This window comes from Suricata suricatta, chromosome 1, assembly GCF_006229205.1.
Source record: "Suricata suricatta isolate VVHF042 chromosome 1, meerkat_22Aug2017_6uvM2_HiC, whole genome shotgun sequence".
Classification (NCBI taxonomy): Eukaryota; Metazoa; Chordata; class Mammalia; order Carnivora; family Herpestidae; genus Suricata; species Suricata suricatta.
Window position 1 is genome coordinate 181333674 of NC_043700.1, and position 17807 is coordinate 181351480.

Consider the following 17807-nt stretch of genomic DNA (forward strand, 5'->3'; position numbering starts at 1 on the left):
TCTAGCATAGTTGTCTTAAATTAGTGGTGCATAGAGGCTTTAAAATAGCAACTTTTAGCGATATCAGTGCAAAAAGAAACTACTTACAACAATGCTAATGTAAGAAAACAACCCTTAACTTTCTAATGATTGCAGATAAACACAATATGTATCTTTTATGCAACACCCTATGATTTTTAGGCGAGGCTCCAGTTACAATATTCAGAATCTTGAAATTTTCTGTGGCTAAAAACTAGTTATAAAAATTATGTAATTCAAGGATAACACTGTCATCTTAAGCCTTTGGGAATTGTACCTTGCTTATTACATCCATCCCTGGATTGGGGCTGGAATACTTAAATGATCTGTCCATTGGAAATAACTGGCAGTGGAAAAAGGTTTGTTAGTTGTATAGTGTCAGATAAAGAACAATACTATCTTAATTTTGTAATATACTGTGCTTGCTGGTGCTATTTTTATATGGTGAAGCAGCAGCCTTGCAGGAAGATAAATAGTGTAATAATAAAACATTCACCTTTGTTAAAAAAATAAATAAATTATTCTTATTATAACTGACATTTTGAAATTTGATCACTGAGAACAGAATATTCTAGGTATCTCTGTTTTCTCTAGTACTGTATCCTTTTCTTCATATTTTTTATATTATCAGTCTTGTCCAGGTCAAAGATGATTTATCTAGATGTGGTTTATATTTTTTGGAGTTCATCCTTTTCACGAAAGTTGAGGTAGAAAAGTTAACATTCTGCTTTTTTAATGTTTATTTATTTTTGAGGAGGGGATAGAGAAGGAGGGAGGGAGCACAAGCAGGGGTGGAGTAGAGAGAGAGGGAGACACAGAACCCAAAGCAGGTTCCAGGCTCTGCGCTGAAGGCTCAAACCCATGAATCATGTCATTCTGGGGTTGTTGTTGTTGTTGTTGTTATTGTTTTTAATGTTTATTTATTTATTTTGAGAGACAGAGAGAGCCTGAACAGGAGAGATACAGAGAGACAGAGGGAGAGGGAATCCCAAGCAGGCTCTGCACTGTCAGTGCAGAGCCTTACACAGGGCTCGATCTCACCAAGTGAGATCATGACCTGAGCTGAAATCAAGAGTTGGACGCTCAACTATCTAAGCCACCCAGGTACCTCCTGACATTGTATTTTTAAGTTATCCTCAAAAAACTGAAGAATTCCCAAATTAAACTTTTTCTTGAAAATTAATTATCTAAGTGGCATCCAATAACAAAAAATCTAATGCAATTATTTGTTTAAAATTTTGAATGTTACTATACCAATTCTGTAACTACTGGAATTATAAATAATTGTATTTATTATTCTGCCATGTACTGTTATTTTAAATGTTTTTATTCATTTAAGATACTCTTCTAGATGTTCTTTAGTCTAATATTTCACCCATCCATTTTCCTATTATTCATCTACAAGAAATTTCTTAATATCTGCTTCTGTACATAAATTTAACAGTTTCACAATCACTTATTCTTAGCACTTTTAAATACTTTCACAGTAATATTTTGGCTGGTTAATAGAATCCCAGGACATAAGGCACATTGATTCAGTTGGATATTCAGTAGATATTTATTGATCACCTTCCAAGTGCCAAGTACTATTCTAAGCCCTGGGGCTTTAGCAGTCAGCAAAACAGACAAAAATTTCTATGTTCACCAGCTTACATTTTTGTGAGATTTTTTTTGCACTTCAATTTATATCCCAAATAGTTACCTTTATTTACAAATGAATGTTCAGATAGGAACAGTAAGTCGGAATTATTTGCAGGAGAGTATTATGTGCCTATCAAATTATGCGTTCCCCTTTTCACAGTATGGAGTTCTTTGGAGAAATTGCTACCCAGGCAGAAATTTTATTTCCCAGACCCTTATATCTTCAGCCGTGCCTTTGGTGTCACTTCTTGCCAAAGGTGTGACAACAGAATGGGGGTGTCACTTCCGGGCCAAGGCATTTTAAAATTGGGTATGCCTTCTCTGTGTTTTTTCTGCCTTCTGCTGGCTGAATGCAGACGACGGGTGAGGTCTTAAGGGATGATGGAGCACAGAGGGAAAGAGCCAGCCACAGATTCACCTTAGACGGCAAAGGGGGGTGGGGGGGGTCTACAGACCAGTAACTCAGACTTTATTGTGACCAAAAAATAAACTTTCCTGTGTTAAGCGAAATGTAAGGTTTATTGTAGCAATTAGTATCACCATAACTAATAGACTTACTTGGTTAATGTTGCAGACATTGTTAATCTGAAAAGATTCCATGTTTACCTCAAAAGAGAACCGCTGTCATTGATCTAGCACAATTTGGGGGTTGCCGAAGTAAAGAAGGTAGTTATTCAGTCTCCCAGAGGGCAAGGCCAACACCTAACAACAGATTTTTGCTGAATATTGAGGCGAACACAAAATTAAATGAATCCAAGCAGTTAGTGACTTAAAAGAAGTGGCTAGCATGGAGTTGTAAAAGAAAGTGGGAGTAATTTTGGTCACTGTTTGGCCCACGAACCATACTTATTACAATGCTTAAGTTACTATTGGAATTCTGATAAAATAAGGACAAGGAACGTGGAAGGGATACGGCGTAGGAAAACCCTGCTCTTCATTCAGTATAGGAGCAAGCATAAAATGGGTCAGAAAATAACACATCCACACTGTATATGTTCATACAGAAATAGAATTTGTTGCCTCTGTGGAATTCGAACCAGTGACTAGAAACAGGTGGGAGAGAGACTTCATTTTTTACATAATTGAATATCGGACCATGTAAATAATTACCTATTTAAAAATCTACTTTTTAAAAATGCAACATTTTATTACCAAAGGTGAGAATTAATTGCTTTCAGGGAAGATAGAATTTTAATGAATTTCAGCAAGATCCTTTATGAAATTCTATGAATGGGATTGCAAAATTGATACCACAATTTAGTAAGTACCCTTAATGAGGCCCCTCCCTTCAATCTATGAAGTGTCATAGGCTTTCACTTATAACAGCTATTAAGTCAGTGTTGAAATAAACTGAATTTAGAATTAAGCCTCTGACTTACAATATCCTACAATGACAAATCTAGATTTGTTTAATGTTGGAAAAAATTTAATTATATTGCTTTATTTAAAATTTGATAAATTGTATCATAATATATTAATATATAATATTCCAAGTCTTTAACTGTTAAAATAAAAACTGCCAGCTATTTTACTAGCAAAAGATGGGTTTATTTGGGAATAAACAATTCAGGGCACACAAGCTACAGCAAAATTATAGGTGAGTCTGCAGAACAAGGGAGAAGTAGGATCTTTTATAGAAGAAAGGTTAAGTCTGTAAGGCTGTTCCAAAGAAAAAGTTCACTGGAGTAAACTGGGAGCTGGACGTGTAGGGGCTTCTCATTGGTTGTGTTGTGGCTGTCCTCATTGGCTGGGCTGTTGTGGGAGGCGAGGGAGAGGAGGTTAGCCTTTCTTCCTGCTGGAATAGTGAAGTAGTATCCAAGTGCCTGGTGGGTCCTCTCCATGATGGGTTTGCAACTGGCAAGTGGTAGGGCATGAGAGCTCCCCCTGCTGGTCTCCCTACCCCATTTTAGTGAGGTTTTCCATTCTTTATTTTCCCATAACAAAAATTATTTGTCTTACTGACTTTAATTCACCTGTTAACTTTTGTGTATGTTTTATAGTGTATGTAAGTGTCAGTACAGTATCATAGTGCCTCCTAGGTTAAGAAGTACATTACTGGGAATGCATGCTTAGAACGTTCCTGCAGATGGATTGCTCACTCAGAGTCTGGAGATGTCCCTTGTATATTGATTGCCATGGAAGCCAAGAGAGCGCACCTCTGCCTGGAATAGTCAAGTCAAGGCTACCTCAGAAGCGCAATCTGAGCCAAACTTGACGCTGACAGGATTGAAATAAGAGAAAGGACGAGAAGGACATTATAAAGCAAGACCTAGAGAGAACCAACAAGGTTTGCTAGAGCCATTAAAAGCAATTTTCAAAGTGGGGCCTGTACTGTCTACAACAGCATCACTGAAGTGGTTGTTTAAACGCCTTACTCATCCATGTTAAATCAACATTTCTGATATGAGGAATCTGAAGTACTCATTTTTATCAAGTTCATATAATTTCAACGTTTAGCAGAATTTAAGAAGGTCTAACTCCCGACTGGCTGGCTCAGTCGGTAGAGCCTGCAACTCTTGATCTCAGGGTCCTGAGTTCAAGCCCCATGGTGGGAGTGGAGCTTACCTAAAAAGAAAAAAAAGTTACAAATCCATGTAAATACTCTAGACAATACTTGGAAATTCTATTGCAGAAACAACATAGATGATTTAAGGGGAGGGGGAAAAAGTGGTCAATTCCAAAACGGGAAATTGAGAAATGGCTACATTGAAATATTCATCCATGTATATAGGTCAGCCATACTACCAATACTTAACTTAGTCAAAAACTTTTGAGCATCCATTGAGTGCTGAGCACTCTATTGCTGGGTCACAAACAAACTTAAAAAACATTGGTTCCATTCCTTTTTTGAGTGTTGGAGAGTCCTACTGTTTAATTCTCTTTGAACTCTAGAAAAAGACCTGAAAGGCAACAGTATTCACTTCCTGTTTACCCTAAGGCAATGTCAAATGTACTTTGCAAATTGGTTGTTAAATATTTCATGTATCAAAAAGACTACTTGTGCCATGAATTACTCTCAAGTCAAGTACTCAACTCTTTTATCCCTATGTTTCACACCTTTGTTACCACTAATGCAATTGTAAGGTAGGAAGATGAAAAAAAAATGATTACCAGTGCTAGAGTTCCTGGACTCAGTTCCCACAGGCTGTTTCCAGAACCAGGTAAAGCTCATGGTGTTCTGTTCATATTGATGAAGGAGAGAAGCAGGAAAATATTCGCCTTTAGCCCAGAAGGCTGATCCATAGCCTATATAGTTCCTGTAAGGATCAAATACATGCTGGTTGCTACATTCTTAAACGGTGTCATGACTGACTATATATCTCACCCATAGTTAATATCTAACTGAATGGTAAAACCAGAGAAATCTTTCAAAAGTAGTTTTACAAGTAGAAATTTGAAGAAGACATTTATGATCTAATACTCCCTGTATGTCCCTCCCCTTTGAGCACTTAGCATATAATCACCAGCTTCATAACAGCAAAAGTGCAGCTCTTTTCTGTCCACGGGCCCTGTCCCCATGCTACTTACTTAAATAAACTTAACTAAGTTGTACCATACAGTGTCTCAAGAATTCTTTCTTGACCCTTGCACTCCACAGCCCTACAACAGTATACTCTGGCTGTAACATTGTCACAAACTATTTTATTCCAAAATGGTATATCCCATGGTGTTATGTTGATATTCCTGTAAACTCAGTGTAAGTCTTCTTATTTCCTGACAAGGGGGCTTGTCTTTATTTTCTTCCTGTGAAGATGAGACGGAAGACCTCATGCCAGGCTACCTGTGGGGCATCCTGATCTAATGGGAGGTGGCGTGGCCAGTAAAAAAGATCACCCAACGCAGAACAAAAGAGATAAAAGTTTATTGAACACACAGCAAGGGAGCAGCAGGCAGGATAGCAAAGGATAGACAGTCCGCCACGAGGTGGTGGTGAGGGGCTCCACTTAGACGGCAGAGTGAGAAGGTATGGGAATGTGCAGAAGTTTCCCTTTTTCTGTAATTGTGCCTGGTTGTAACTGGTCAGTTAGGGCCTATGGCTGTTACGGTCTGAGGTGGATCGCTAATGAGACTTTCCATTCAGCTCTGTAGTCACTGTGGGCCCCTTACCTTATTCAGGTTTCCATTGCTTAAGTTTGTTGCCTAAAAATGGCCTCTACACTACCTTTATTGACACCCTGGTACTAGTTACTGTGTGTGAGGATTATAACAAAGGCATAGTCCCAGTTTAAGCTGTGTGTTCATTTCTTGCATTCTTCCCTCAAAAGGGGGGAGGGAGGATATTTGACAGATAGATTTGTTTTATTAAGCTTATTTATTTTGAGAGAAAGGAGAGAGCACAAGTGGGGTAAGAGTAGAGAGAAAGAGGGTGAGAGAGACAATCCCAAGCAAGCTCCACACAGCACAGAGCCTGATATGGGGCTCAAACCCACAAACCATGAGCTCAGGACCCAGCCGAAGTCAGATGCTTAACTGACTGAACCACCCAGGCACCCCGCCAGCGAGCTTTAGCTTTTAAAAACATACAGATGCTATACAGAAAGGCAGAGCATTGCGCACATATTTTAGGGACTTGCAAACTAGTCTGAAAGATAAGTAGTGTGTCAAAAAAATTCAACTGAGTAATTTGAAGGTCTGATTGGCTTTATTAAGCAATTCATAAATTGGGCAGCATCTTGTCAGGCAAGTAGCAGGAAGCACCAAGGAGTTGTGTTACAAAATGGAAGGGTTTTATAGGAAAGAGGGTGAGGCAAGGAGTTATTAGCAAAAGAAAGAAAGGATTCTTCCAGGAAAGGTCACTTTCCCTTTGGGGGGAGTGGCAGGGGGTAACATCATGCAGATTACCTCATCTTCCTTTGTGACAGATTACTTTATTTGTTCTTATAAACAAATTCCTGACTGACCAGTTAGGACTACATTTATGGAGGAAATTGAAACTGCAATTAGATTAGGCATTAACTTTCAGTTTGGTGACTTGACCTAAGTAATGCCACTTGGGACCTGTGGTTTTCCTTTTAACAGTAGGAATAAGGCAGAGTAGGCTTTATCCATAAAGGGGTTAAATGAAATAAATACTCAAGAATGCGATCTTGGTTTTAGATGAGGAGTAGAAATATATTGGTAGTAGTAACAGTCAAGTTACCCACGATACTTAACTGATAGGGGAATAAAATCACTAAGCAAAGGCTAAAAGATTAGTAAATTTCTACTGCAGAGCTCACCTAAGGCAGCACTTAAGATGATCAATGTGGAAAAGATGAATTCTTCCGTACCCATTGAGGCAACTGCTTCGCCATCTGGAAAAACAGGCTTGTATTTCAAACTCACTCCATATATGAACATAAATCACAAGTAGATCAAATTTGTAAACATAAAAAAGAAAAAAGAAAGAAACCATAGAAATACTAGGAGAAACTGATGGGGCTTTGGGGTGGTGGTGGGGTTTGGAGCCAAAGACCAAGAAAGAATTTTTGAAGACGTCTTGGTGCCATAAGGTGACTTTATTAGGCACAGGGACGGGATCTGTGGGCAAAAAGAGCTGCACTCAGGTGATGAAGAGTGACTCGTTAAAAATCCTTCAGGTTGGGAGAGGGTTAGGGACTGTGTAAGTCTCTAAGGAATTTTGGAAGGAAGGTTTCCAGGACCTTGAGGGGCTAGCCATTGTTAGGAAAACATTGTTTATTACTGTTTAGTAAAACCTCAGTTGTGAGACCCTTCCGATGTCTATCAGGAGGCCATAAGCCTGGAGTATGATTGCCAACATATCATGGAGGTTAAAGATAAGGAGGTTTGCAAAGGAGTTTTTATGTGTTTAAGGAAACTAACAGGATCGTGAGGGGGTCAGAATAATATTAAGCCAAGATTTCCATTAGCCCCTAGCAAAGTGTCATCATTGAGGCAGCTGAGCTCCTAGAAGGAGGACACTCTGCCTGTTTCAAAGACTTGTCAATGGGTTATAGGAAGTAAGAGAATTTAATTTTTCGTTTGTCTTAATTTCCCACATCACCATGGCAAGCACTCAGACCTTTTTCCTTTATTCTTGGGTGGCCCGGAGTGTCTGAGGATTATCACACATATGCCACCAGGGGTGGTGCTAGCTTGTACTTTGCCTTCAGCTTGAATTATGCTCCCTCATCATGTCCCCCATGGAACAATGTTGACCCTTAAATCTTGAAGTTTGCTCAAGGTGGAAGGTCTCGTCTTCTGTGGCTTCTTCCTGCTGAGTAGGAGCATGGAGTTGTCCCTACCTATGGGTCAGTATTGGTCAGTTGGGGAACATATAGGGGAGTTTCAAAAGGCAGAGACAGCTGGATCCAAAGTGGACAACATATATGGACATCCTTGAGTAGAAAGGATCATCTGTTGCCTTAAAGTTATGGCAGTGAGGGAGTCTTGGGACCAGGAAGAGAGACATGGGAGGAAACAGCAAAACATAATTAGAATTAGAATAACTAGAAAGATTAGCCCAAATGAAAGTCCTTTAGATGTTTAACCAATCATTGAAGGAAAGAGAGAGATTGAGTATTCATATCAGTTAGAAATCCAGAAATATTTTTGTGGTAATATGGAATGTCTACACAGCATTTTGTTTTTATGAGAGTATAAGTCCCACCTTTTGCAGCAGCAGTTCAAACATGTAATGCCGTTCTATTTTGTAGAACTGCTTTATGCAGTTGAGTTATTTTAGTATTTAATATTTTGAGAGTCAAGTATTTAAGGCCTTCACTTAAATATGTAACTGTGTAACAGGTGTAACAGCCATCATATAGACTTTTCTTTTAGTGTACAATCGGGTAATTAATAAGAGGTATTTTTATGGAAACAAGAAAAATACAGTTTAATGGTTACAGCAAATTACAAACCCAGTGTCTGCCGGTGAGATTTTTTTAGATGTCAGGCTTGACGCATCCTCAGATGGGAGTGGGACCAGGCAGCAGGAATCAGATGGGGTTTTCTGGCCTGTAATTTAAAAGTCTGCGATGATCCTTTTGAAGGGTCCATTGTAAGAAGGAAAGGAGAATGAAAAAGAAAGGTACAACCATCCTAAGAGAAGTCTGAGGTCTTCTACAGATTCACAGGAATAATAAACCACATTAGTTTCCTCACTGGTTTCCTGTGAAGCAGGTACAGGTTTTATTTTAGATATAGGAGCCCATGAAGAATGCCCCTCTAACTTTACTGCAGTGGGAGTATATAATGTGACCCCGTAGGGGCCCTTCCATTTTGGAATTAAATTCCCTGCTGTATTGGACTTTCAATCCTTTAAATAAACCAGGTCTCCTTGGTCTATATGGGGTGGGTTTCTAGGAACTGTCAGATCAGGTTTAAGAAGGATATGGTTTGTATTTTTAGAAATTTATGGATTAACCTGTCCTAAAGTGAATAATTTAATAAAACACTATAGTCTTTCTCTATTGATAGGTTTACAGTGAGAAAAAGTTTTTCATATAATTGGGGGAATCCATCTTGTTTTCCAGATGTTTAAATAATATACCCATGGGGTCCTGTTACTATCTACACAGAAAACTTGTCCATACCTGTGCTATTGTGACAGTATCTCTTAAGTTTACCTCAAGTTGTCCAGCTTAGGCAAATAACAAACATTTAAAGACAATCAAAACTAAAATTTAACATCCATAAAGGTGTGTCATTGAAACATAGCTTTTCTCTCTAAAAAACCCTCATTTCCAGAGATAGCCAAATCATGATTAGTTTTCTTGTAATACAAGTCCAGTCTTAATAAACTTGACCTAATTATCTACATAAGCTCAGCAAGAATAGTGATTGATCATATAGATCATTTAAAGTTTGCTTTGCTGGCACTTTAATAAGGAATCTTCAGATTTAACTTAAAAATTTTTTTATGCTTTTTATTTATTTTTGAGAGACAGAGAGAGACAGTGCGAGCAGGGGAGGGTCAGAGAAATAGGGAGATACAGAATCCGAAGCAGGCTCCAGGCTCTGAGCCAGCTGTCAGCACAGAGCCCCACACGGGGCTCAAACCCACAAACAATGAGATCGTGACCTGAGCCGAAGCCGGAAGCTTAACAACTGAGCCACCCAGGTGCCCCTAGATTTAACTTTCAGTAGCCTCTAAAAGTTTGGTCAGAAGCCAAACCAAATATTTGCCATCAGACATGCCTACAATATCTGTAGATTTGGACTAATTCCTCTTCCCCAGGTGCCCAAGATATCCTGAGGTTCCTGCACCTCCTTCACTCACCTGGGGAGGCTGCTGGGACCTCTGGGAGCAAGGGATCCGGCCAACATTTCCAAGGGGCTTCATGGCTTCATGTTCCATAAAGTCAACCTTAGTTCCTTAAAGCTGTCTGGTCATATCTGAGTCCGTGCATGTCACTCTCAAATAGAACATTCCCGTCAAAGTCTTGGTAAAGTAACCAGTATTTCCAATGGTGTCTTGTTACAAGGAGAACGGATTTTTATTGAACTTATGCAAATAAGAATGATTCCTGGAAGAATACTCACTGAGACTTTTTGAATTTTAGAGGGTTTAGGTAAAGAAAAGAGTTATCTTTTGCTTCAGTTTACAAATGAATACTTTATCACACTTCTATATATCATAGATATCTTAAGAGAAAGTTTCTTTAAATGTGGAAGAACAATTAGAGAACCAGCAATATTCCCAACAAGAGTCACAAAACTATAATCTGCCTCAGTTTATTAGTTCCATGTTCCTAATTCTTGTTCAGTTTGGATGCGACTTTTTAGTTCTGGAAATTCTTACCCATTTTAGTATTAATCTTAAAGATGTCAAATGCCTGTTTTTGTCCTAAAAGTCCTTTTTATGAATCTTCTTGAAGATGAAACACATTTTGGTGAGCCTAAGTACAAAACAAGAAATGACAGAACCTCAGAAATTGACATTGTTAAAGATCTGATGAGAGTTCATCACGATGCAAATGACAAGGCAATTTGGTGATTTCTATGACATATAGCACTTCAATAATCAGAATAGCAAGTGAGGACCTTATGCCAAAACATCAAAACTTTAGGAATTGCATATATATCTGAGCACTTATAGCATTTACCCATGCAGTACAACCTAAGGTTTACCATTGACAGTGCTTTTCCAAGTAACTTAGCATACCAAATAAAAAGGCCTAATTGGTCACAAAGACTTCATTTGCAATTTAAATCTTGAAAGTTTGTTAGAACCTTAGAAAGCTATAAAGCATGCCCTAACTAGGATTACAGATCATTACAAATCTTAAAACTTTATTTAATCAAGATGGCAATAAGAGATTTCAAAAGCAAATATGTAAGGTTATATAGTTGTTAGCAAAGCTAAGCTCCTTTAACATTGGAAGTTTTAACTAAGTAATCAAAGACTTGAAAAAGACAAAACATAGGCTTTGTTTTTCCCAGCAGACAAAAGAGAAAAAAACTCGTTTTACATTTTCTTATCAAGAGCAGATCGGGGACGCCTGGGTGGCTCAGTCTGTTAAGCTTCCAACTGCCGCTCAGGTCAAGATCCCACGGTCCAGGTCCGGGTGGGTCCGGGTCCGTGAGTTTGAGTCTCCTGTTGGGCTCTGTGCTGACTGCACCTGGAGCCTACTTTGGATTCTGTGTCCCTCTTCTCTCTTTGCCCCTCCCGCACTAGTGCTCTGTTTTACTCTCTCAAAAATAAATAAATGTTAAAAAAAAAAGGCAGATCAACAGTGCAAGAAAATATTGTCTTTTGAACAGAGACAAAAGCAGGAATTTCACCCTTATCCCAGTGCACTTTCAAATTCCATTCATCTCAACCTATGTATATCCTGACCAAACATAAAATTCCTTTCCAAAGATTTCCCTTCATGAACCTGCTACAACTTTCCTTTGCATTAAGATTTTGTCCCAAGCCACTTCTCTCCAAACAACCAGTCTCATGTAAGACAAAATTACATTCATTTACCCTCAACAAAAAAATGTATTTCCATACCTTGTATCTTTCGTACCTATCTCCTACCTTCGTACATCTTACGAAACTAGATCTTGCTTTCCTTATTTCTATCAGTCTTAATTGCACTTAGCAGAATTTTAACTCTTAGAAACCTTAGTCTCAATGAAAACTTAGTAACCAATTGACCACTGTTATACCAGAATTTTTTTAAGATGGTAAAGTTATTAATTAGGTACAAAGCAGATTTTCCATACTAAAATCTTAGTAAAGCACAAAGCACATTTAAGGTAAAGACAAATAGTCTCAGTTTCTCTGCAATAAGTCAAAAGCACCAACCTACATCTAGTAATCAATGCTTTAGCTTTTTATCCAATGAATTCAATCCCATTGATTGTGTAAGCATAACTTTAAAGTTTCAGGTTACCAAATACTTTGAAACAATTGCCCATGTAAACTTTGAGACAGACAAAATTAACCATTATTTTAAGTGATCTTTTTGCTAACATATTGCAACAGAGATAACATAAGCTTATTTGCCCTATAGTAATCCTTGGAAGAATAAAAATTTCATATTTAATGCTGATAACTCTAAAGACAGGTTGATCTTAACTAAACCAGCAAACTTAAATTTGTTTAAACACCAAATATGTTTCACCTGCATCCACTGAAATTTTTCCTCATTGTCAGTGTTTATCTGGGACACCAGTGGGGTAATCTGAAGTGGGTGGTCCAAGGTGGTGTTCCTTGCTCCTTGACATTGAAGGTGGGAGGAGGACCCAGTGGTACCACAGGCACCAAGGATGGTATAGGAACCAATTATGTCGGCCGCACTCAAGGTGGTACAGAGACAGGAGGGGGAGGGGAAGGCAGAAGAGGCAAAGTGCCTGCAGAAGGCAGAGAAGGAAGAGATACCCGGGGTTAAACCTTGTCAGCTTGGGAAAAAATAAAAACTTGTCAGCTTGGACAGAGAAACAGATACCAGGTTTATGTTTTATCCCCCACCAAATTGGAAATATGGAGTCAATGTCAGGCTGTAGAAGACAGGGAATTTCCCCAAAACAAATGGAGTTTTGGCAGCTGGCTGGGAATATTCCTTAAAGTCCCCATTCTAAGGTAGACGAACCACAATTGGTTCCAATTACAGCCATTAACCGAGGAAATGAATGAGGGAAAAGCCCTTCACATCTATTAGGAAGAAGAACAGAGAAAGAGTCAGCATCCCCTTTGTCAGAGATGGCCAGCAGCGTTTCCTGCAGCAACCTGGGTTCTATTAAGAAGAGGCCTATTTAGATGATTATCATTCAATATACCAGGAGGGAGATAACTGGCCTGGTTACTGACCAAACATGTTCCGCAAGAGGCCCTTGGTATGTCCTGATTTAGAGTCAGGAAGGCCTCGACCTAGAGTACCTCTGTCCATTTGCCCTGTTTCCTGCAGAAGAGATCTAACTGATAGTTCTACTAAGGGCACGTAGTGTTATAGGAGATCAGTCCCTTCCTACATTTTGCAATCCAAATTGTTTCCAGTGGGTTAAAAAGGCGTCCAAAAGGAAAATCCTCGGGGACTGAAGAGAAGCTCCCATGCTCTTCCTAGAGAGAAAAGCAGAGAGAAGAAGAGAAGGTCCGTTACCATGAAAATTTCCCCCGACTCCCAGGTGGCGCCCCACATGCAGGATATTTCAGAGGTTTCTAAGGTGTCAGAGCAGCCTGAGGTGTCCTTCACACGAAGTTGTTATGATCACCGACCAGCCACTAAGGGCCCCTGAGGAGGGATGCTAGCGTCCCCGCCACCTCCCACTCCCCGCTTCCCCATTGCTTTCTAGGCTATAGATGGGGGCTGGCATATGGACCTGAGTTTGCCTTGCTAAGAAGGTCGTAAAGAACCCTTGCCGTTTTTAACCCATGGAAAAGACTGGAAAAGTTTTACAAGGAGGTAGTACCCAATTTTGTAATTTTTAGTAGTAGTTAGTAGAGGACATTGACTGAAACAGTAAAGACAGAAATCTATCATGATCTAAGTGACATTCCAACACATCCAGTCTTTATTGCCAACTTCTCTAGGAAATGGTCCCCAGCTGGGTTTTAATTCAGTTGGGTACTGGTTTGGGCCGGCTCCTACTGGAGGTCCCACAGCCAGAGTGTCTACACCAGAGATGTGGAAGGGATCACATTAAACCAATGAGGAGGAAACCCACGAGAGTCTTAAGATTGGCAACTGTCCTGGTGACTTAGGTGGCTGTCCTGTGCCCAAAACAGATAACCTTGGATAAGAACAGGAACAAAGAGAGGGCATCAAGCTTTTGGGTCTTATCACCATTCCAGCCAGAGTACTAACTTCCAGCCAAAATGCAGGCCTTCTTCCCATGAGGTAGCCACGGGCTGGAGGACTGCAGCCTGAGCAAGCGACATGAAAGTGTTCCAGTAAGACCATACTTGTCCCAAAGCCCCTGAAATACAGGCAAAGGAAGAGAAGAGAAAGTACTCACCAGGATGCCAGATGAAAATACTCAAACCTGCACACAAGGATGCCAAATGATGGGGGTGATGGTGGGGTTTGGAGCTGAGGACCAAGAAAGAATTCTTTTTTTTTTAATTAAAAAAAATTTAATGTTTTTAACAAATTTATTCTTGAGAGAGAGGGATGGACAGGGCATGAGCAGGAGAGGGGCAGAGTGAGAGAGGACACAAAATCTGAAGCAGGCTCCAGGCTTCGAGCTGTCAGCACAGAGCCCAATGCAGGGCTCGAACTCACAAGCCATGAGATCATGACCTGAGCCAAAGTCGGATGCTTTACCAACTGAGCCAGCCAGGCGCCCCAAGGAAGAATTTTTGAAGATGTCTTCGGTGCAGAAAGGTGATTTTATTAAAGCACAGGGACAGGACCTCTGAGCAGAAAGAGCTGCACTCAGGTGGTAAAGAGTGACTCATTATATACCTTCAGGCTGGGAGAGGGTTAGGGACAGTATAAGTCTTTAAGGAATTTTGGAAGCAAGATTTCTAGGACCTTGAGGGGCTAGCTGTTGTTAGGAAAACATCATTTACTACTGTTTAGTAAAACCTCAGTCGTGAGATCCTTCAGATGTGTATCAGGAGGCCATAAGCCTGGAGTATGATTGCCAACATATACATGGAGGTTAAAGATAAAGGTTGCTTGCAAAGGAATTTTTATGCATTTAAGGAGACTCACAGGATCCTTGGGGGGTGGGTGAGGGATTCAGGATAATATTAAGCCAAGATTCCCATTAGCCCCTAGCAAAGTGTCTTCATTGAGGCAGCTGAGCTCCTAGAAGGAGGTCACTCTGCCTGTTTCAAAGACTTGTCAATGGGTTATGGGCAGTAAGGGAATTTAATTTTTCATTTGCCTTAGTTTCCCGCATCACCATGGCAAGCACTTAGACCCCTTTCCTTTGTTCTTGGGTAACCCACAGTGTCCAAGGAATATCACACATATTCCACCGGGGGTGGTGCTAGCTAGCTTGTATTTGCCCGTGGCTTGCCTTACGCTCCCTCATCGAAACTAATCTTAGATGGGAAAGCCTTTCTAAGCATGATGCATAAGCCAGAAAATATAATAGAAAAGATCAATAGATTTGCCCACATAAAAATTGAAATTATTAGAATATGTCAACCAAGAAAGAATTCACTGAAAATTTAAACAGTTTTCTGGATAATTAGAAGTGCAACTTGGGAGGGGCACCTGGGTGGCTCAGTCAGCGAAGCTTCTGACTTCAGCTCTGGTCAGAATCTCACCATTTGTGAGTTTGAGCCCTGTGTCGGGCTCTGTGCTGACAGCTCAGAGTCTGGATCCTGCTTCTGGTTCTGTGTCTCCCTCTCTCTCTGCCCCTTCCCCACACATGCTCTTTCTCTCTCAAAAACAAATAAACATTAAAAATTAAAAAAAAAAAAAAAAAAGAACTGTGATTTGGGACACATAGATTCGGGTAGAAACGTGAATTGTGTTCCCAGGAAGACAGAAAGAGAGTAGAGTTATATAGGTGAGGGGCAATGAGTGAAATTCTCATTCAAGTCCTCAGTGCAAAGGAGGGATTGGAATTGGAGTAACTGGGATTGGTTGAGTTAATATACAAATGAAATTAGCTAAACATGATGACTCCTTTGGAAGTGAAGAGTGCAGATGATTCAAGTGTCCTGGTAAGGAGGAAGTGAAGTCCAGGCTAAGGGCTTGCAGCTAGAGAAAATTTCGTAGTTCGTAAGATGAGGACACACCTGAATTCCTCCTACCCTGTGGCCTCCCAACCCTATTTAAAAAGAGACTCTCTTAGCTAAGCTTGCTTGCTTTATCATGGAAATATCCTATTACAAACATTAAAAAGCTAAAATAAATTACTAATTGGGGGAAATGTTTGCAATATATATGATAGACCAAGTGGTAAAAGAGTTAAAAATTATTAAGACAATTTAGATGATACAAAACTTAAATACTTCATGAAATGGACAGTCTGTGTTCAGAGACTACAAAATAGGATAGGAGGCAGGAAGCTTTTGTAGGATAAAGGATAAAGAACAAGGAGGAGAAAAAAGAGAAGGCACCTGATTGGCTGGGACCACATATTCAACCTATTGTGGGGAGGAACAGGAAATAAGCTCAGGGTTCATTACTGGCTTGGAGTTTGAGGCTCGGCTGACTGCACATACTGTGATTCTGGTCAGGCAAAGCAGTTTCAGTTTGTTGATGTGGCCCTCTGGGCACTACGTCTTGGGCCTAGAAAATTATTCCAAGAAAGCCCAGTGAAAACAATGAAAAATGGTTTAATTCCAACCACTGATCAATTTGTAGAAAGGTATTCCAACAGCCCTACCAATATTCACAAAAACGGTGTGTAGGGAGACACACTCTTCACCTATTAAAATGGAAAATGGAAGATATTTGGGGCACCTTGGTGGCTCAGTTGGCTAAGCATTCGACTTCAGCTCAGGTCATGATCTCACAGTTTGTGAGTTCGAGCCCCGCATCGGGCTCTGTGCTGCCAGCTCAGAGCCTGGAGCCTGCTTCTGATTCTGTGTCTCCCCTTCTCTCTGCTCCTCTCATGCTCATTCTCTGTCTCTCAACAATAAATAAAAACATTAAAAAAAATGGAAGGCATTTGAAGATCAGTAACTGCCAGTGTGGGGCATCTGGGTGGCTCAGTCGATGGAGCATCCAACTTTTGATTTCGGCTCAGGTCATGATCTCATGGGATAGAGTTCCTTGTGGGCTCTGAGCTGCTTGGGCTTCTTCTCTCTCCTCTGCCCCACTCTCAATCTCTCCTTCCCTCTCTCAAAATAAATTAAAAAATAGCTGCTAATTTTGGCAAGGGTATGGGAAAACATGCACTTTTGTGCACTGTTAAAAAATTTTTTTTTCAGTTTTTAGAGACAGAGAGAGGGAGAAGTATGCACAATTAGGGGAGAGAGGCAGAGGGAGATAAAGAGAATCCCAAGTAGGCTCCACACTCAGCACAGAGCCCCATGTGGGGCTTAATCCCACGACCCTGGGATCATGACCCAAGCTGAAATCAAGAATCAGACACTCAACTGACGGAGCCACCCAGGAGCCCCTGTGCCCTGTTCATGAGGATGTAAATTGGAATAACTTCAAGAGAACAGTATAGCAAAATATGTCAACATTTAAAATTTACTGACCTATTGAAACTGGTTTATTAGGATTTATTCCTGTAGAAATATGTGCACATATGCACAGAGATCCATGTATGATGTCATGTAGGAAGTGATCTCAATGCAGTGATAACCTCCAAATCCACTATCAAGCAGGCTATCCCATATGTCAGACAGGAAACTCCACAGCCCAAACTAAGATGCTCAAATCACAAGGTTAATTGAATTACTCTTCAATAGTAGTCAGTTGGGTGAGGGTCCTGGGCCCACTCTGTGATTGGTCAATACTCTAAATGTTGTGACTGGCTCCCACAAAAAGTATCGATGTATGGTTAAAGTTACTGACAGAATTGATAGGGGGTAGGGAGTGGATCGCTGTGCCTGTGTTGCCATTTCCTGTAATGCCCCCTCCCTAAAAAAGCCCCTACCCCGCCATGCTCAGGGCTCGCTCCACATGGATCCAGTGCATTGGTAGAGTCTGTGAGCCCGAGCTTATAAGCCCGTAATAAAGCCCTTTGCTTTTGCATGCGTGGGAAAAAAAAAAAAAAAAAAAAGAAGTCAGTTGTTAAGTACAGTGGAGGTGAAGACATTGAGGATGAGGTGCCAGGGAGCTGGGAGGACCATGTTACCT

The 17807-nt window shown here is 40.3% G+C and overlaps 1 long non-coding RNA gene across 2 annotated transcripts; it reads right to left on the reverse strand.

Moving 5' to 3' along the window:
* Window positions 1-3198: 3198 nt before the first annotated feature.
* Window positions 3199-11067, reverse strand: LOC115299049. 2 transcript variants are annotated; one of them, XR_003911972.1, is made up of 5 exons: window positions 9881-11067; window positions 8520-8616; window positions 6879-6953; window positions 4771-4916; window positions 3199-3411 (listed from the first exon to the last, which is right to left on the reverse strand). It is a non-coding gene; the product is annotated as an uncharacterized LOC115299049 (long non-coding RNA). The 2 variants fall into 2 exon arrangements; XR_003911968.1 differs by having other exon boundaries at window positions 3199-4224.
* Between the last annotated feature and the right edge of the window lie 6740 nt (window positions 11068-17807).